This window comes from Papio anubis, chromosome 17, assembly GCF_008728515.1.
Source record: "Papio anubis isolate 15944 chromosome 17, Panubis1.0, whole genome shotgun sequence".
Lineage (NCBI taxonomy): Eukaryota > Metazoa > Chordata > Mammalia > Primates > Cercopithecidae > Papio > Papio anubis.
Window position 1 is genome coordinate 36,795,929 of NC_044992.1, and position 21,466 is coordinate 36,817,394.

At 36.3% G+C, this 21,466-nt stretch overlaps 1 protein-coding gene across 1 annotated transcript in view; it reads right to left on the reverse strand.

Moving 5' to 3' along the window:
• Window positions 1-473: 473 nt before the first annotated feature.
• Window positions 474-21,466, reverse strand: part of PCTP (phosphatidylcholine transfer protein) — a 111,311-nt gene continuing 90,318 nt past the window's right edge. Inside the window, exon 7 of the transcript XR_001896367.3 lies at window positions 474-3,418. The gene's annotated coding sequence lies outside the window, so the exon portion shown is untranslated. The remainder of the gene's footprint in view (window positions 3,419-21,466) is intronic.

Here is a 21,466-nt window from a genome sequence, read left to right on the forward strand (position 1 = left end):
CATTTTTCTTACAAAGTAGCACAGTGCAGACCTCAAGGCTCCAGTTATCCTTCTATCCCTAGCATTTTTTACTGCACGCATCCTCCCTGGGCTAGAATAAAATCAACAGTTAAAGGTCTGCCCTTCAGATTCTCCCAGATCTATGGGTTGTTTTAGGTTTAAAGGCCAGTTTTTACTGTCTTGTTGTTGAGAGGCTACTGATAATATTGAATAGAATGCACATCTAGAAAACATCCATCTCTCAGTGCTTTTTCTGCTTTTTAAAACAAATGTTATTTTCTGATACTAAAATCAACACATATTCATAAGAAAAAAATTGCAAAATAAATAAAAGGGTACAGAAAAATATCAAGGTAACCCCAACACAAAGAAAAACAATTACTGTATTTTATTGCAATTTCTTCCTGAATTTTTTCTATGCATATATTTTTACAGTTAAGACCAGATATCTTTTCTTCTGCTTTTTAACTTTATATGGTACTGTATCTTTGCATTCATATTAATATTTTAACATTTTTTTAAATAGCCACGAAATGGTCAATCATATGCATATATCAAATTCTAGCTTAACAATTCCTGAACTTCTGGTCATTTAGTTATTTTCCAGTGTTTTGGCTTTCACAAATATTGCTGCAGCAAAAATCTTGGTGCATGAAGCTTTGTCTACATTTAGGATGGGAAAGTATAGATTTTTTTATGTCTAAAACAGAGGTGTAGAATTTCTGATCTGAAGGAAGTAAAATTTTTAAAATACAGAGAAATTAATTTTCCTTTTTTCTATACATTTTTGCTAAGTTGCGATCATACTACACATATGCAGCTTATTTGTTTTATTTTACGTTGGATCAATACATTTCTTTATACTTAAAATTCCCCAAATTTTGAACATTTCATTTTTGATTACATTTTAGTAACAATTTCTGTGCATAGATTTCGTTGTATTTTTATTATTTCCATGAGATAAAAATAACAGGGGCAGAATATGTTAGCAAAGGGATTTGAACTTATAGTATATTGCATTCTCATTGTTCATTTTTAGTTTCCATGATCACTAAAGAAATTGGACATTTTTTATGGGTTTTTGGTGTATCCTTTCCCTTTTTGACATTACTTTTACTTTAATTAAGACATGATTTCAGAACCTACAGAACATTCACATCCTTTTTAATGGCTATGTAGTTAACCCTCTGTATGGATATGCTATAATTAATTTAACCATGCTTCCATAGGTTGACATATGTTTCTGGTTTTTGATATTTCAAGCAATGTTGAAAGGCTTTTTTTTCTGAGTAACGCTTAGCAAATATTTCCCCTTTCCAATATTAAATAATTTTTCTCCTATAGTTTCTTCCAGCATATAGATTTAATTGCATATTTATATATTTAGAACTTATGTTGTGCATACTTAAAATAGAGCTCTAACTTTATTTTATTCCACATAGCCAAGTATTCTCACACAATTTATTGAATAATTCATCGTTTCCTTACTGTTTGTTGTGTCTATATTTGCATATACACTGGATCTTTTAACAGTCTCTCTCTTCTTATTCATTAATCTTTGTCTATTCTTTATACCTCTTTAATCACAGAAGCTTTATAGTACATTTAAAAATCTGATATAGAAAGTCTTGATGCATAAGTCTTCTGTTTCAAAATGTATTGCCTAGATCCATTAATGAATGCCAAAATTAGTAGGCAAAAGTTTAAGCAGAAATAGAGTATTCGCATAGTCTCAAAGTGTCTCACTCCCACAAATATGTAATAGCAAATTTATAGTGAAGAATCTTGACAGATAGCACTTAACCAAGTGATCAGGGTTAACATTATCAGTAATACATGTAAACATCATGTCCCTCTGATACAATGCAATGAGAAGGGCTAGGTACCTTTCCCAGGAATGCATAACCTGAATCTAATCATGAAAAAACATCAGACCAACCCCAAATCGTGCAACATTCTAAAAAATAACTGACCAGGACTCTCCAAAAGTGTCAAGGGTGCAACGGATAAGAAAAGACTGGGGAATTGTCACATAGTGGAGGAGACTAAGGGGATATGACAAAAACAGTGTGGGATCCTGAAACAGCATGAGTACATTAGCTGAAAAACTGGTGAAATCAGAGAATCTGCTCCACACCTCTCTCCTAGTTTCTAGTGGTAACCGGTAATGCTTCACGTTCCTTGGCCTGCAGAGACATCACTCCAACGTCTTCCTCCATCTTCACAAGGTGCTCTTCTTCCGGAGTGTCTGTATGTTCTTCTCTGTTTCTTATAGGCACTTTCATTGGATTTAGGGCCCACCTTGATCTAGTGTAATCTCTTCTACAATCTTGCTTTCATTGCGTCTTTAAAGATCCTATTTCCAGATAGAGTCACATTCTGAAGTTCTGAGTGGACATGTTTTTTAGTTTTTATTGGGAGGGACACTATAAAGCCTATAACACAGGGGTTTTATTTCCTTAACCACAGCAGTCTCAATGCCAAGGAGACTATCTGGTGTGGGTTAAGTGTTTGCTAAATGTTGAACAAATTGAATTCCCTTTATTCAGAAATTAATTAGAGCTGAGTGGTGACTGTTCCCTTTACATGACATTCAGTCTATATCTCCTTATAAGGCCTGCATTCATTCATGTCATCTACTGAGCCTTATAGGTGTATAGATTTAGGACCCCTGTTCATCAGGTTTATAGCACTGCCCACTTTTTCTCCCACTGAAATGGGAAGAAAGGATGAGGGAAAGGGAAGAGGGGAGAAATGCCCTGGGGAACTCAGGAAGGGCAATGCAAACCATAACCAGCCAGGATTGGGATTCTGGTTCTGTCACTAACTTAATTTGAGTCCCAACTGATTCAGTTTCTTCATTTGTAAAGTGGGAGTATAATAGTGTCTGTCACTTTGTTGTGAGGACTAATGAAATTGATTCTCATACAGTGCATAATCAAAAAGTACAGAGCAAACTGCTGGAAAATTATTAGCCAGCATCCAAATATCTTGGTGCCCAAAGTTAACCCAACCTCCAGGAATACAATAGGAATCAAAAAGAATAGGAAACCTGCAACCACGTCTTTTCAACCTTCCAGTTAGAAGAGCCAAATTATTTCTTGTTAGACTTTGAGACAATCTCACACACTCAAACCAACATTTACATTTTTAAATGAGAACCACACCAGCCTGCTTCCTTATAATAACTTCCAGATGAGAAAGAGATTTTCTTTTTAAGCTAAACATTTAATCATATTACAATCATATTTTAATTACTCTAGGGAAAGGATAAAGAAACCAGAGAGTGAATCTCTTGGATAATGTATTTGTAGCTCCAGCTTGAAGTTTTTTCCTACTAGGTTTCCAGCGTCTCATTTTCTTTTCCCTCTTACTCTCACTTTGTCATTTATTAGCCTTAGAAGCAATTTGGTAGAGGCTGAAAGGAAGAAGAAGAGAATGATATTTAAATACCAGAACTTTCTCTTAAACAGTTTGCTAACGTTTTTCATTTGATGCTATAAAATGTATATTATTACTCTCATTTTACAAATGAATAAACTAAGACTTAAAGATAAGTTGAGAATTAGCTTGCCCAAAGTTATCCAAATGTTATGTGATGGAGCTATTTGATACAGTCAGTTTAACTTCAAAGTCTGCAGTATTTATTATACAACCCAATGTCCAGCAGTTAAAATATAGCGTTATAAACGCAATTACACACAGAGAGACATGCATACACCACCCCCTCCACACACACAACTCAGCATGCATTTTTGCCCCACTACTTTGGCCCATTTAAATACAACCTGTGTTATTAAAATGACTTTAACAAATTGCCCTGTATTTTAATAAAGATAAGAAATTACAGGAAAGGTTAGGAGACTTGCTAGCTTTGGTAATATTCATTTTGCAAAGAAGACAAGGCTCATTTGGGATTAGCACTTTTTCTCAAGGCAAAAGTGCTATGCCTCATGGTCCAAAAACCTTATCATATAAGCAGATTAATTTTAATTGGGCACGTTGGCTCATATTGTTATTTTTATGCAACTATGTTTTGAATCACCACTTTAAAAGCAGTCTAATTTTCTTTTCCTTAAGCTTCTTTTTCATTTTCTCCATTCTGTAAACAAATGAGCTAGTATTGAATACTTGAGGGAATTGGAAAGAATAGGAAACCTAGAACCATGCCTTTTCAGCCTTCCAATAAGAAAAAACAAATTATGTGACCAAAAATTGGCAAATAATATAGCCAAAGACTTACAAGTGATGGGATAACCATCTGTAATATATGTCTTGTGGAAAAGTCGTTTACATTCATTCTCTGAGGCCTGCCAAAGATCGCAAAATAAGGGTCCTAAGTCTTACTGGGATTCAGAGTCCTTATTTATCCATACGTTTGTAGGAAATAAAAGTACACATTTAATGAAAATGTCTCTTTCCAACAATAAAGTGGGCTGCCTTGGGAAGTTTCCAAGTCCTGCCGTTGAAGGTGATTGGGTCAGTTGGTTGAAAATGACCTGAAAGTGAAGCAAATACCCTTTAAAGTCATTCAAGGCCTCTCTGAGGTTTCTTCCAGTACCAAAGGTTCTTCAATTCACACATCAATGGGCGTGCAGTCGTCTATGCCAGATGGTGTTCTATCACTTCACTTTCAACATCAGCCAATTGACCCTAGTGACTTGAGCCTCTCCACTGTCAACTCTCTAGATCAGGGACCCTGCAGGCCATGGATCAAATCTAGTCACCCACAAGTTTTAGTATTGCCTATCGGCTAAGAATAGTTTTTAACATTTTCAAACGGTAAGAAAAATTCAAAAGAGGAATGGTATTTCATGACATGTAAAAATTATATGAAATTCAATATCTAGTATCCAGAAAGTGTTATTGGAACACTCCAACATTCATTTATTCATGTATTGCCGATGGCCACTTTTATGTTACAGCAGAAGAGTTGAATAGTTGTGACAGGTACCATATATCTGCAAAGCTGAAAATATTTGTTATCTGGGTCTTTACAAAAAATGTTTGCTGATCCCTGCTTTAAAACATAAACCTATAAAGGCAGGCATTGTAGTCTTTGCTGTCTGTCTTTGAAGCTTTGCTATTCAGCACATAGTGGCTTCAATGTTGTGGTTGTTGAATGAATAAGTGAGCCAAAGATGATCGTGTTCAAAATTTATAAAAAGTAGTTAAATCTGACTATAAACAGTTTCATCTTCTAGAGAGACCACAAAAAGCTTCTATCCTTCTTTCTAAACAAGCAGAGGTACATTGTATGCAAAAAGGAGATTCAACCAGAGATTATATTGAAGTATCGTGCACCTGTACAGCATAATGCCATGCGTCTATTCTGATTGGCCTGAGCTGTACCTCAGCAGTCATCAGCAATTTTGGAAATCACCCTGGACACACTACAGGTTATTATCTTAATAACTTATGACTTATTCAGACCCTGCTGAATTCCCAAAATTCCTTGAGAAACTTTGTCTTTTCTTGCCTTAATCAGTTGGCAAATTTAATTCTCCCTGGAGGAATAATTGGAGGGAATTATTCTTTCCTTTCAACACAGACAGAAAGCCAGCTCAGCAATCCAATGACACTTGCTGCAGGTTAGATGAATGTCAACACCTCCTCCTCCCTCCACACAAAAGGAACATTAATACATGAAGTCACATTTAACAAAAATCTTGCAAACATTTCAGCAGCAACGTTTTGGAAACCCATTTTAGAATGTTAAAGTGTGTTAAAGATGCTTACACTAATTCTCATCTCCCCTCCCAGCTTTTTTAAACTGTTAGCCACATAGTACTAATTATCCAGCTGGCGTTGTTGCAATAGAAGTTTTCCAAGTTGCCTCCCCAATTTGAAGCTGTCAGGAGAAGTGCTGAAGACTTGCATTTACTCCTACACCTTGGTGCTCTAATTAAAGCAATAAATACGGTTCCCTTCAAGGGAGAAGTAGGCAGGGAGGAAAGATCTCTTCCAATCCATTGGTCTCACAGTGTAGTTTGTAGGATTTAAATTCCAATTTACATAAGACCATGGAAGAACCTTTACACAGAGACGGCAGAAGAAAAAGGCAGCTACTGGGTAGAGGCAGAAGGGAGGCTAGCTCCAATCCCAAGGCCAGAGTAGATAGGAGATGGGATGTCCTCTGAGGGGCAAGGACAGCTGTCTCATGAGTTTTCTTATCACTCATTAGTTAGAACCAGCCTGATAAGGTTTAGAATTACAGACATCTCAATGATCATTTGGGTCACAATTAGTATATGGAATGAAGCATACAATTTTGTTTATGTGTTTGTTTGATATGTGTTTTATTTTTATTTGCAGAAGAAAAAATGGTGAGTTAAAGTTCTTGTCACATTATTGCCTGATCCTTTTAAATAATTTTAGACATGGAGAACAGTAGAAAGAAGAAGACACCTTTGTCACCTTAAATCTTCCACCAAGAAATATCCATTATTATTAGGGGACTATCATATCAAATATCATCTTTATATGCATAGAATAGTAAACGGATTCAAAAACTTATTTTAAAAAGATCATGCAGTGATTTTGCATGAAAGCATTTATTTTAACTTGATTTTCATAGAAGGGGGAAAAGCATAATGACCTTATTTCTTGTTTTCCAAAAATATCCCTCTAAGACTGATGAAAGGCTCTTTAGCAGTTGAAATCATTACGTCTTTGATTTTTTTTTAGCAAATTTCTATTTTGACCCTATCAATTGACTCTATCAAAGAAAAATCTCACGACTTCTCCTACCTCTTCTAACTGCATTTTTAAATTTTTGAACTAATTTTATTATGTTTATCATTATCTTTATTATATTTTGTCACATGAGTAATCTGTTCCATAAATATTATTTGCATAATTGGCTTATATTAGTTTTAGATTTAAAAAGATTCAGCACACACCACTAATACTTTTTTTACTATGACTCCTTCAGTTCTCATTTAATTTTTTTTTTTTTTTTTTTTTTTTGCTTTATGGTTTTAAAGCAGAACTTATCACCAAGTGCATGTGTATATTTGGAATAAGAAGGGTGTTTGGTGCTGAAATGCTTCATGTCTGAGTATATCTAATTGTTATCTTATACTTGAAATACATACTGGCTCTATTCATTATTTTTAGATACACTCCTAGAACTCTATAGAAAGCTTTCAAAATTGAGTGCTTGCCTGGGAAAGAGAAATGTCAATCTGATTTCCCTTTTCTGGCTCCTGTAGGCATTTGAGTTTGTGACACCTGACTCTGGTCCAGCTCCTTCTTTAGACAAAAAAAAAAAAAAAGCTAACTAATTTTAAATACAGATTCTCACTAGAAGTATATAAAAATACTTAATCTTTGCCTTCTGATAAAGAAAGAAAATTATATGACACTGCTGCTTTAACATGCATATCTTTGATTTTTAGGATGGGTTGAATATTTTTTACTAGATTACTTGATTACTATCTATACTGGTTTTTATAAAACTTACCAGAGGTCCATCTGGTCATTCACACATAGATCATACATGTACATTAACATAATAATAATGTAACTGGATCAGTTTAATGAATCAACTGTATGGAGGTCAGCATACCATGTTAACCTGATTAGATCATTCTGAACCCAGCCGGGATATAAAGAATAATGAAACTTTATAATGAGACTACTGCAGGGTATTCTAATAATACAATGGTTTATAAACACTTTCAGCAGTGAAATTCTGTTTTGTTTTTTTTTTTTTTCTTTTTTATTTGAGACGGAGCCTTGCTCTGTCACCCAGCTGGAGTGCAGTGGTGTAATCTGAGCTCACCACAACCTCTGCCTCCCTGGTTCCAGTGATTCTCCTGCCTTAGCCTCCCAAGTAGCTGGGACTACAGGCGCATGCCACCATGCCCGGTTAATTTTTGTATTTTTAGTAGAGTCGGGGTGCGAAATTCTTTTTTAAAAACTCTTACACCAAAACCTAGTAAGTAAAACAGATAAGGTAAATGTGCTCTAAAGAAAATGAAATAGGGCAGGGGGAGAATATAATTCAGCCTGATTTTTCTCTTTCTGACTCTTGGGTAACTCAAAGAACCACAAGACTCTTCAACTCACAATTTGAAGATGGCATGATAATTTTATACCCTGAACCTGTTCTTTGCTCGGGACACAGAACAAGGATAGACACATCATTCAGAGCCTGTTTTCTGACCACAGGAGAATGTACCAACAAATTGAAAACAAACAGATCACCAGAAAATGTCTACTCTTTAAAAAAATAGTCAATATACTTCCAAATAATCCACATCAAAAGAGAAATAACAAAAAATGATATCAAGAATTTGAGCTAAATAATGATGAAAGTACTGCTATTAGACAATGTGAAGTAAAGCTAAAGCTATTAATGATAAAATTTATAGGCTTAAAGTGAATATATTAGAAAATATGAAAGTATCCAATCTAAAAATGTTGAAAAAAAAAAAACATCCTAAGAAAGTGAGGGAAAAAACCAGAAATCTTAATGTGAGCAAATTGATAAAATAGAAGACAAATTTATTAATATAAAAATTAAACAATAAAATGGTTCTTAGAACAAAACAGGCTAATAAAGTTAATGGACTCAGCTAAAAAAGCTGATCAAAAACAGAGAAGGGGAAAACCCCTTAATATCAGACATTAAAATGAGGTCATCACCACAGATAGATGTTGCAGATATTACTAGATAATAAGAGGATATTAACAACTTTATATAGGTAAACTTGAGAATTTCAGTGAAATTGACACCTTTCTAGAAATCCCCAAAACTGAAATGAGAAGAAATAAATATTAATAATTTCATGTATGTTAATTAAATTGATCTATAATTTAAATTCTTTCTATTAAATAATCTCACAGACTAGAAGGCTTTCCCAGTGATTTCTCCCTGACATTTAAGGAAGAAACACCACCAATTTCTCACACACTCTTCCAGAGATTAGGGGAGGAAATGTTTAGGATTGGGGAGGGGGAATAGTCTCATCTCAAGTTATCAGGTCAGCATAACTTGGTATTAAAATTTGACAAGGACATTACAAAAAAGGCAATTTAAAGGACAACAGGCTAATGAACGTAGATGCAAAAATTTTAAAACGTTAGTCTAAATATTAACAATTAGAATTCAGTGGTATATAAAAGGATAATATAACCAAATGAGAGTTTATTCCAAAAATGCAAGTCTATCAGGTGTATATTGAGACAATAATATTGTATAACAAACTACCCTTAATCTCAGTGGTTCAAAGCCATAACCATTTGTTTCACCTTAAAGTCTGTAGGTGGGCTTTTTAGTTTCTGGACTTGGCTGGCTTCTCTAAATGTCTAAAGACAGCTGAGGGGGGTGTAGATTGGCTTTAAAAAAGAAAGACTGGAGAAATTATTTGGAAGTATCCACTAATGCTGAACACATGCATATCCTACAAACCAGCAATTCTACACCTAAGAAATGCATACATATGCTCTCAAAAAATCTGCAAGATTGTTCATTCATAGCTGTGTTATTTGTAATAGCTACAACATAAAAACTATCAAAATATCCATCTAGAGTAGGATTAATACATTATGGTATATTGAGAGAAGAGAATTCTATTTAACAATAAAATAGTTGCTAAAAGCAACTGCTATGGTCTAAACATTTGCATCTCTGCAAAAGTCATATGTTGTAAACCTAACCTCAGAGGTGATAATATTAGGAAGTGAGGACTTAAAAAGGTGACTAAGACAGGAAGCTTCTACCCTCATAAATAGGATTAGTGCCCTTATAAAAGAAGCCCCAGAGATCTACGTTCTCCCTTCCACCTTATGTGGACACAGCTAGAAGGTGTCATCTATGAACCAGAAATGAAGCCTCACCAGCCACTGAATATGCTAGTGCCCTGATATTGGACTCCTCAGCCTCCAGAACTGTGAACAGTAAATTTCTGTTTCTTATAAGCCATTGAGTTTATGGCATTTTGTTATAGTAGCCTGAAAGGACTAAGATGCAACAAAACCTATTATTAAACAAACTAAACCAGACCCTCCCCCGAAAAAAGTATCACATTATTCATATTAAATGTAAAAATATGAAAACCCACTCCATGGATTTAGAAGTCAGGTTAGTGACCCTCCCACCCCCACCTGGAAAACTGTGACTGGAAGGAAATGCAAGGAAGACTTGGGACTTGCGATATCCTGTTTCTTCATCTGGGGCCAGGTTACTTGGACATGTTCAAGGTGTGAAATTTTGAGTTATGCACTGAAGTGTGCCTTTCTGTGACTATGCAATGCCTCAATTTTTAAAAGGTAATTTTATGATTCAAGATATATAGAAAATACAGAATATGTAAATATAAAATATAGAAAGCATAGAAAAGTCATACAGTGAAGAAAAAAAATGCCATTAGGGATTGAATGACAGATCACTGAGTGAGGTGATACACCTCACTCCTACATATAAAGAATATATATCATATATTATGTATATATACTTACACATGTGCATATATATTTCTGGGTGAATATACGTATTCATACATATACATACATGTATAACATATATACATACCTATGTATGTTTTACACATAACGCCATATGTAATATACATATACATATATAACATGTATATGTTAAATATTTGGGTCCAGAATATACAAAGAAAAGGTAAATACAGACAACCCTTCCCTCAGATAAACCAAAGACTTGAACAGCCCTTACAAAAGATGAGGAAATTCAAATTCTAATAAACATAATTTTTAAATATATTCAGCTTCATTCATCACCAGAAAAATATGTATTACAACTACCAAGAGCCTATACTCCACATAAAGAATGACTACAATGAAAATTATTGTCAATATCAAAAGACAGCATTGTGGAGCAATAGGACCGTTTATGCGTTGCTGGTAGAAGTAGAGGTTGGTGTAAAATTTTGAAATAATGTGTAGTGCTAGGAATACTGTGTAGCACTGTGCAGACTCTAGGACCAGCAATTCCACTTGTAGCTATATGTCAAACCAAAATGTTCTGTTTGCATAAGTTCTCCAATATGTATAGGAATGTTCATAGGAAAACTATTCATATTAGCCAAGAACTGAGAAGAAAAAGTCTATTAATAGTAGAAAAAATAATCTATGGTATATCCTAATAATAAAATATGGAATTAGGAGAAGGAACAAACTATGGCCTTACAAAAAACACAGAAACCTTTAAGTAGCATGATATTGAGGAATATAATGTATTTTGCACTATTCTATTTATTTGAAGTTCAGAAAACAGACACAAGTAAGTAGTGTTGACAGTGTAGATAGATAGTGGTCAACTTTGTGGGAAGGTTTGTTGAGGGGGGGCATGATGGGGCCTCTGGGGTGCTGGCTACTTAGGTGTGTTCTTAATGCTGTACACCTATGCTGTGTGCAATTTCCTGCACATAGCTTATGTTTCAACAGGTTTTTTAAAGTAAATACTTGTATAGGACAGAAAACCACCATAAGCGAAATTAAAAGACAAGCCACGAACTGAAAGATAATATTAATACATATAATATATGTTAATGTTATGCTATATTTATAACATGTTATAATATGCAACATATATACATGTTTTATATGTTAAAATATGTATATGTTATAAATTTATGTTATAATTTAAATAAATGTTATGTTGAATATTAACATATATCTTAATGTATGTATAATAGATAACACATAGCATATAAATAAATGCTATATATAATAATATAAATATATGCTAATATATGTGTAATATATAGCATATAACTATAAATATATTTATAACATGTTACAAATATGTTATGTAAGTAACATTTGTTTTATATAAACAACATATGTTACACAAACGTATATGTGTTATACATATGTTTATATAAATAGATATGTTATATTTAAAATATAAATTCATATGTTAATATATTATGAACAAACCTATGACATATGAACATAACCAATAATAAAAAGACAACTATTCTTTTAAAAATGTGATAAATCTGTAAACAGTTAATTCGCAGGTGGTAATCGAAGGGACCAAAACATTAAAACGCATTACACCTCCCCAGTTATCAGGGAAATGTAAATTAATACCAAAATGGGGTACCTTTTTATATTTATCAGATTTGCATCAATCTGACAATGCCAGTAAACGCTGAATGAAGTGGTGGATCAATGAGAAGTTTTGTAAATTCTAGTGTCTTAGTCAGCCCAGGCTGTTATAACAAAATACCGCAGACTAGGTGACTTAAACCACAGACATTTATTTCTCACAGTTCTGGAGGCTGGGAAGTCCAAGACGAAGGTGCCAACAGATTCTGTTCTTGGTAAGGGCCCTCTTGCTGGCTTGCACACAGCTGCCATCTCTCCGTGTGCTCACATGATCTCTTCTTTGTGTTCATGCTGACAGAGAGAGCTCTCATTTCACTTCCTCTTCTTATAAGGACACTAATCCCATCATGAAGCCTCCACCCTTGTGACCTAATCTAAACCTAATTACCTCCCAATGGTCCCTCCTCCAGATACTATCATACTAGGGGTTGAGGCTTCAACACATGAGTTTGAGGAGGGTACAGATATTCAGCCCATAATGGCTGGTTGGAGAATAAATTGGTACAATCACTTGCAGGAGAAGATCTACAGAGCTGTTTATTCAACAGTGTCACTCCTAGATGAATTCTCTAGAGAAATACTCAGACCTGGATAGAAGAAAACATAAAATGATATTAAATACACTAGGAATGAGTGATTAGAAATGATCAAAATATTCATCAATAGGAGAACATATAAATTAATTATTATACAGTAAAATCTCTCTAAAACACAATAAATGAGGTTCAAACATTCAGCCAGGTAAGATAAGGATTTTAGTTATGAGATGTTGCAATGCTTGGGTCCCACTATCTACGGTTTGGCAGTACCTAGTGAAGTTGTATGACCCAGCTTAAATATCAATGGGAGTGTTTCCTGGTCTTATATTTGGAATAAAATTCCAGGAGAGTGATTACAGTACCAAGACTTTTCCAGTTCTTTGTCACCCCCTTTTGTTTGAGGGTTATGTTCAATGAAATTATGCTGAAAGGGTACTGGAGACAAGAAGACATACTCTTGTCTTATTCTTCAAAGATAAATTCCATTGCACCTGAATTTCACACTTATTCCAAGATTTTAGTATATATTACTTCAACAGAATAATATATAACATGTAAAATGTATGAACTGGAGCTACAAATGTCAAAAAGGAAATATCTCAAAAATATAAAGTTGAGTGAAAAAACAAATTGCAAAACAATATGTCGAGTCTGATAAAATTTGATTCAACCCAGATTCCAAAACTTGCAGGATTATACTGTATTATATTTTTTGATATATAAGTAATATAAGTCAAAAACAATAATGTGATGACACACAGCAGCTTCAGGATAGTAGCTACCTCTGGAAGGCAGGGAGATGAGATCAAGATAGTACATACAGTGATTTTCAATTGTGGTTGTTCCATTTTACCTCTTTTAAAAAACTGGAAGCCAATATGGCAGAATATTAAGGTTTTTTGATTCAGATGGTAAATATATGTGGGTTTGTTATATCATGTCATTTAGTATGGTTAAAATATTTTGAAATTAAAAACATAGTCAGAAAAAAAAATAAATAAATCTATTGCTTTGACCCAGTAAGTCCCTTCATCTTATGAAGAAAACTGAGACTCAAGGATGTATAGAGTTTTCCCACAGCCTGTATTTTATTTTCGGTCACTCTCTGAGAAGAGAGGTTTCCATTATTATTTGTGAGCCAAGTAACTAAAGTTTGGACATAATATATTGGATTATCCTCCTTTAAAAAGAAAATAAAAGAGAAGACAGCTGAATGTAGTAGAATAAACTCTGCAGTGTGGTTGGCCTCCAGTATTGCCCGATATCATCCAATTCGACGTGCTAGCTGAGAACTTGAGTGGGTCACCTTACAGACAACCTCCATAGTCCATTTCAGCTCATCTGAAAGCTCTGTTATAGAAATATTCTAAAAAATCTTTACTCTCTGAAACTGTCTGTGAAATGTTCTGAATTTCCCGGAGAAAGGGTCTATGTATAGCACTGATAAGATTCTCAAAGTCATTCATGCCTCAGTAATGACTAAGATGACTATGTTAAACAAATTTTCATCACTCTACACATAATCAGACTTTTAAGAAAAAATAGTATCTAAGAGCTTTTTTGGCATCAATGGCCAGAACTCCTTCCCCTTGCCCTAGTCCATTTTCATAAAATAACAATGCTTTTTCACATAAGTGATCGCTTGGATAGTAGAGAAGACTTTGGTTTCCAAATCTATTCAATCATTAGAATCACCTGAGAGCTTTTAAAATAATTTCTCTAAGAAACCTGAATCAGCAGAGTGAGAGACAGTGGTTTGTATTAAAAAGCAACAACCCTCTGCTTCTGTAGCTGGGTTTTAGAATTACTAAATTAGAACATGATGCTAATCAGACCAGTTTGATCCAATAGGGTCAATGAATTTCATATGGAGAAAAAATCTCTGACCAATGGTAACAAATTCTATCTTTAAAAGCTTTTCTACCATTAAGTGCTTTTCATATAGAGGAGAAAAATAAACAGAGGACTAAGTATAAAGTAAAAGTGGGTGAATCTAAGTCATTTTCTCCTACTGAGAAGAAAACTGAGACCTATGTGCCATAGAAAGTGTGTGACAGAATCATCATCCCATAAAAAGCCCACAGGAGTTGGTTGGATCTTTGTAGATCTTTGCATAAATGCTAGGATGGGAATTAGCATGCAAAGTATAACTGCAGTTTTTAAATCTTATGCAAACTTTGTGAAACTGAAAAAGAATCTCCAAAAATGTGTAATGTCTTGTAATACAAATGTCCTAACCCAATTTAACTGATAAACTAAAAATACAGAATGTTTAAGCAAAGTACATAGCATATCATATATATGCATTTTAAGAGCAGCTACCATTTATTGTTATTCCTTACACAAAAAGCAGTTTAATAAGCTTTTAGGTGCTTGTATAAACTTTCAAAAATCAACACTCCTATGAAATAAAATCTATTAATTATCCCCTATTGTATAGATGAGAAAGCAAACTGATATATTACAGTGATATAACTTGTTTAAGATTACCAACTAATTATTATCTATGTAATTCCAGAGTAGGATTGCTTTGTGACTTTCATAAGCCCTAGGTACATTTGCTTTTGTGGGTGCCTTTCTCAATGAAAGATACTAAAGGTTACACTTTATGACCAAATTGGTATAAAAATGAGTATAATTTAGGCCACATTATATTCAATTTTGAATGGTTTTTCTGCATGATTTGACTTGATCATGAAGTCTTTCTTGTTTAAACTGTTTATGTATAAACTAATAAATATAAACTTTAGTTAATATAAACCAAAATCCACTGTAACATGTCAAATTATATTGATAATTTTTTTGAATACAAAACTAGTCTTTGTATTCCTGGAATAAACTATTCTTGGTTATGGTATACTTTTATATGGATGAATTCAATTTGCTAAAATTTTTTGAATTCTTGAATCTCTGATAATGAGAAATATTGGTCTATAGTTTTGTTTTTTTGGCATTGATCTATGTCTATGTTTGGTCTTAGTGTTAGGGTAATGTGTGGCTTATAAAATGAATTGAATCTTTCCTCTCCTTTTAATATTTGGAAGATGCTGTCTAGAATTAGTGCTATTTTTAATTTCTATTTATTTATTTAATTTTGAGATAAGAGTTTCGCTCTTGTTGCTCAGGCTGGGGTGCAGTGGCACAATCCGAGCTCACTGCAAACTCCACCTCCTGGGTTCAAGCAATTCTCTTGCCTCAGCTTCCTGAGTAGCTGGGATTACAGGTGCCTGCCACCATCCCCAGCTATTTTTTGTATTTTTAGTAGAGATGGGGTTCCACCATGTTGGCCAGGCTGGTTTCGAACTCCTGACCTCAGGTGATCTACCCAGCTCGGCCTCCCAAAGTGCTGGAATTACAGGCGTGAGCCACCACACCCGACCCTAGTGCTATTTTTTAAATGTTTGGTAGAATTTGTCAGTAAAACCATCTGGAGCTAGAGATTTCCTTTTCAGCCATCTAATATGTATTTATTTTAGCTACTGTATTTTTCAGCTGCAGAATTTCTATTTTGGCTCTTTTTTTTAATACTTTGCAAACTTCTCTTAAGATCTTTGCCTATTCATCTACTTTTTCATCTTTTCCTATACATCCTAAAACGTTATTATAATAATATGTAACTCCTTGTCTGCTTGTTGCAACATCTAGTTAATCTGTGTTTTTGTTAAATTATTTTTTGATGAGAGATGTTATTTTCTAGCTTCTTCACATCTCATAATATTTTACTGTATTAAATTGTGCATAGAATTACAATGGAGACTGAGTTATACCACTATTTTGTTTGATTTATTCCAGTAAGTATGAACTCTTTTCTATGTGTGATAGCTAAATTGAGAAAGTGATCATTTACATTTTATTACGAGATAAGTTAACTTGGGATTGGACCCCAGCATTAGAAAGTCAAATACATTTCTGGTTAGCACAATTCCCAACTTCCAGCTCTGTGGCTGTAGGCACTGATGATTCTGGGTTTGCGTCTCATTATCAGTGTTTGATCCTGAAGCCAGTAAGGGGTCGGGCCACAGTTATCACCTTTGGACTGAATGGGTTAAGGCCAGTTTCCAAACCCGAAGAATGTTTGAGAGTGAATAAGTTCTTTCTTGGTTTTGGTCCTGCCTTCACTGTCAGTTCACAGCAAAATTGTGGAGGGGGTAAGTATTAGAAAGAATAATTATTCAAGCAAACTATTAGTGCATGAGGAGTTTTTCTGAATCTAATCTGTCCCATCTGCTCTCATGATTGCCATTAGTTTCACAGGTTCCTCTGGACCTAGTAAGGGTAAAACTTTCTTCTCTCTCTGCCTGTACACAAACCCAACCAATTACCCTCCTCCCAGAAGATGCCACTAGCTACTGCTCACCTATGAGGTACTATCCCTCACTGTGAGTTAATTATTTAAAGCTTCCTTACACACACTTTTCTTTGACAGTCTGATAGGTAATATGATGGTTAATTTTATGTGTCAACTTGACTAGGCCGCAGGTTGCCCAGATAGTTGATCAAACATTATTCTGGGCCGGGCACAGTGGTTCACGCCTATAATCCCAGCACTCGGGGAGGCTGAGGAGGGTGGATCACTTGAGGTCAAGAGTTCAGGAGCAGCCTGGCCAACATGGCGAAACCCTGTCTCTACTAAGAAAATGCAAAAATTAGCTGACTGTGGTGGCATGCACCTGTAGTCCCAGTGACTCGGGAGACTGAAGCATGAGAATTGCTCAAACCTGGGAGGTGGAGGTTGCAGTGAGCTGAAATCTCACCACTCTACTCCAGCCTGGGAGACAGAGTGAGGCTCTGTCTCAAAAAAACAAACCAAAAAAAAAAAAAATTATTCTGGATATGGTTATTTGGAGATGAGATTAACATTTGAATTGGTAGACTGAATAGTAGATTGCCCTCTGTAATATGGATAGACATCATCCAACAGGTGAAGACCTGAATAGAACAAAAAGGCTGACCCTCCCTTGAACAAGAGGGAAGTCTTCCTGCCTGACTGCTTTGAGCCAAGACATTAGTCTTTGGACTCAAACTGAAACATCACCTCTTCTTGAGTCTTTAGACTGCCAGCTTTCAGACTGGAACGTACACGATCAGCTTTCCTGGTTCTCAGGCCTTCAGACTCATACCAGAAGTGCATATTGGCTCTACCAGGTCTCCAGCGTACTGAACACAAATATTGGCCCAGAAGTCTTTACAACTGTATGAGCTAATTCCTTATTTTCTCTCTCTCTCTTTTTTCTTTTTCCATATACACTTTAATGGCTTTATTTCTCTGGAGAACCTTGACTGACAGAGGTAAGTATATGTTATATGCTGTATTTCTGGCATTTTGCTTTGTTTTGTTTACTGTGAGTGTGAAAGTCTTCTGCAATGTTCAATGTCCTAATTGGAAGCAGAAACTCCAAACTCACTTATTTTTGTGCTTAGTCTTTATTAAATAGGAAAATGTATGGAGAGGTTAAGGGTAAAAGAAAGACACTTATGTAACAAAAATAGAGAAATGATAGATAGGTGATCAGATAGGGAAGGAGATTCATATTTGGTTGATGCATTAGTCTGTTTTCAAACTGCTATGAAGACACTACCTGAGACTGGGTAATTTATACAGAAAGGAGGTTTAATTGACTCACAGTTCCGTATGGCTAAGGAGGCCTCAGGAAACTTACAATCATGGTGGAAGGCAAAGAGGAAGCAAGGCATGTCTTACATGGCAGCAGGAGAGAGAGAGAAAGAGTGAGGAAATGCCAGACTTAAAACTGTCATCTCCCCTGAGAACTCACTCACTATCAGCAGAACAACGTATAGGGGAAACGACCCCATGATCCAATCACTTCTCACCAAGTCTCTCCCTCAACACCTGGGGATTACAAGCAAGATGAAATTCGGGTAGGGCCACAGAGCCAAAACACATCAGGTGACTTGTCATGTCAAATTGAATCCCAATTAGTGATCAAAATGTTGAGAGTTTCAAAACTACATACTTGGAAATATTTAGCAGAGAGAAGAGAATAACCAGAAAATGAGAGCTATTTTTAAATGACCATAAGACTGTCCTTACATAAGATGTTAGGTTTGTTCTTTGTTGTTCTAGAGAGCAGAACTAAGGCCAATGAGCAAAAATTTAGGGAGGCCTATTTTAGTCTCAACGAATTCATACAATAAATGTGCTTTGAAAGGCTACTACATGACAATCCCTGTTCATGACACTTGAGATAATGTCCACTGAACAAAGAAGACAAAATTCCTGCCCTATGGAATTTACAGTCTAGCAAGGAAAATCTAAGTAATAGGAATCTAAGAACTCAATGGAAGGAAAATAACTTGTCAAGAGTGGGAAAAATGACTCTTGAGTAGCTGAGACTCCTAGTAGAATCTTGATAATTGTATAGCATATTTTGAAGGAGATTCCTAAATCAGAACAGATTTGAGTCAGGTGACCTCTGAGGTTTTTTCTCACTGTGAGATGCTCTTAATCTTTGACAATATAAACTACCTACAAAAAATATCATGGACTTTGCTTTAAGCATTCTCTGAGAATTAGAGTGACTTAATTTCTTCCTTGGATGCCTAAAGAGGGGGTTTATCACTCTCAAACAGCCATTCTATGGCAGTAATTAGGTTCTTACACATCATGTGCCACACAGACACTCTGCTTGGCCACCTTCCATCTGTCCTTTATATCTTAGCTAGAAAATCACTTCCCCTTTCACTGATCCCTAATGCTAAATTAGATCCTCTTTACACTGTATTTTACCCTTTACTTTTCCTGCACAGCACTCACATCCATTTGTAATTTCACCCCCTCTATGTGTGATTATTGATGTAGCATCTATATCCCCACGAATCCTCAAGGCCCATGAGAGCAGGGACTGTACCTGTTTTCTTCTCCACTTTATGTGCAGAAGCCACCCCTGTCCCTGACACAGGACAAAGTGCAATGAATCTATATTTGGTGGTAAATGATAGGTGAATTGAGCAGGATATCTGGAGAACAGGAAATTTTCATCTTTAAGTTATCAAGAGCATTGGGTGATGGTTTCATTGTGTAAAGCCACAGAGAAAGGAAGGAGTTCCTCAGGGCTGGGCTTTTTCACAGATTCCTCTCTATTCTTATATATCTAGAACTCCGGAATGTCAGAGCTGCAAGAGACCTTAGAATTCATTTAATGCCTCGTTTGCAAAAAAGAAAAACCTGAATCTACAGAGAGGAACAGGCTATGAATATGCATGAATCCATGGATACACAGGGCGCATTTCAAGAGCACTTTCTCAGAAATATTTGGGAACACACACACACCACACACACACACACACACACACACACACACACACACCCCAACCCTCTCAAACCATCCAACTTAAGTTTGAAATTCATCCTAAGCTGTTGATCCGAAAGTGCCTAAAGATGGGAGAACGGGGGGAGGGGGTGTTGCTGGGCTGGTGCGGAGCCAGGGGCCTCACGGCGGCGGGGTGGGGCGGGGGGTGGCGGCCCTCACACGCCCGGGGTCCCGGGGGTCCCAGGTGCTGAAGGAGGCCGCAGGGCCCGCCGCGCGGAGCTGAAATGCTGACAGGCCTCTGACTGCGCTGGGCACCACAGTAACTTTCCGAAACCTCCCACGGCGGGGTGGGGGAGGGGAAACCCAAAATCCCAAATATAATTTAATTTCCAGGGTAAACATTTTCCTGTGAAAATGGCCAAGGCGTTCCTCGAGGCGAGGCGGCCCTCTTCGGCAGGACCACACTGCCCCCTTGAGCATCCCGCGGAAACCCTCCGCAGAGTCGCAGAGGCCAGGGACGCAGTCCTGGGAGCCGGCGGGGAACCCGGATGGAGAGACGCTAGGGCCGGGCTGCACCACGGAGAGGGAAGAGGCTGAAGTGGCATCTCTTCTCAAGTGAGCACATAACCAAAACATTAATTATTAGGGACGTTCCGTTTATCTTGAAAGACCTGTGAGCAAAGTACACTACTGGAAGTGGTCAAAATAAACACCTACTGGCTGAGCTGAAGGCTAAAAGGGAACCCTGCTCTAAAGCATCTTCCCTAAGATCCTGCTCCAAGGCCTGGCATGAAACGGGTCAATTTCTTCAGCATTTATTAAGTGTTTAGTGCACGTTAGAAGCTGTGCTAAATCCGTGATATATGTTTTTTTTGTTTGTTTTTTTGTTTTTTTGTTTTTTTTTTTTTTTGACATGGAGTTTTGCTCTTGTTGCCCAGGCTGGAGTGCAATGGCGCATTATTGGTTCACTGCAGCCTCCGCCTCTCGGGTTCAAGGGATTCTCCTGCCTCAGCCTCCCAAGTAGCTGGGATTACAGTATGCGCCACCAAGCCCAGCTAATTTTTTATATTTAGTAGAGACAGGGTTTCACCATGTTGGTCAGGCTGGTCTCCAACTCCTGACCTGAGGTGATCACTCGCCTCGGCCCCCCAAAGTGCTGGGATTATAGGCGTAAGCCACCGTGCCCGGCCTATATATTGTTATTTAACCTTTATAACAACCCTGTGAGGTGGAAGTTACCGTTTTCTGGATTTTACAGAGGACAAGGACAGAGACTTTGAGAGTTTCAGCAAGTTTTCCGTAACTATATCAGTAAATGGCTGAGCAGGGATTAGAGTCTAGGTCGGTGGGACTATACTGGAATGTCAGGGAGAACCCAGATAATAATTCTGCCTGTCTGCTCTGTGAATTTGGGCTGGTTACCTCCCTTTCTCCAGACCTTCTATTTCTCCTCTGTAAAATGAAGGTCCTGCATTAGACCTCAAGGGTTAAAACTCTAAGCTTCTATGAATCCATGGCATTGGCTTAACAGGTATTAGTTCAATAGATTGGCAAATCAGAAGCACT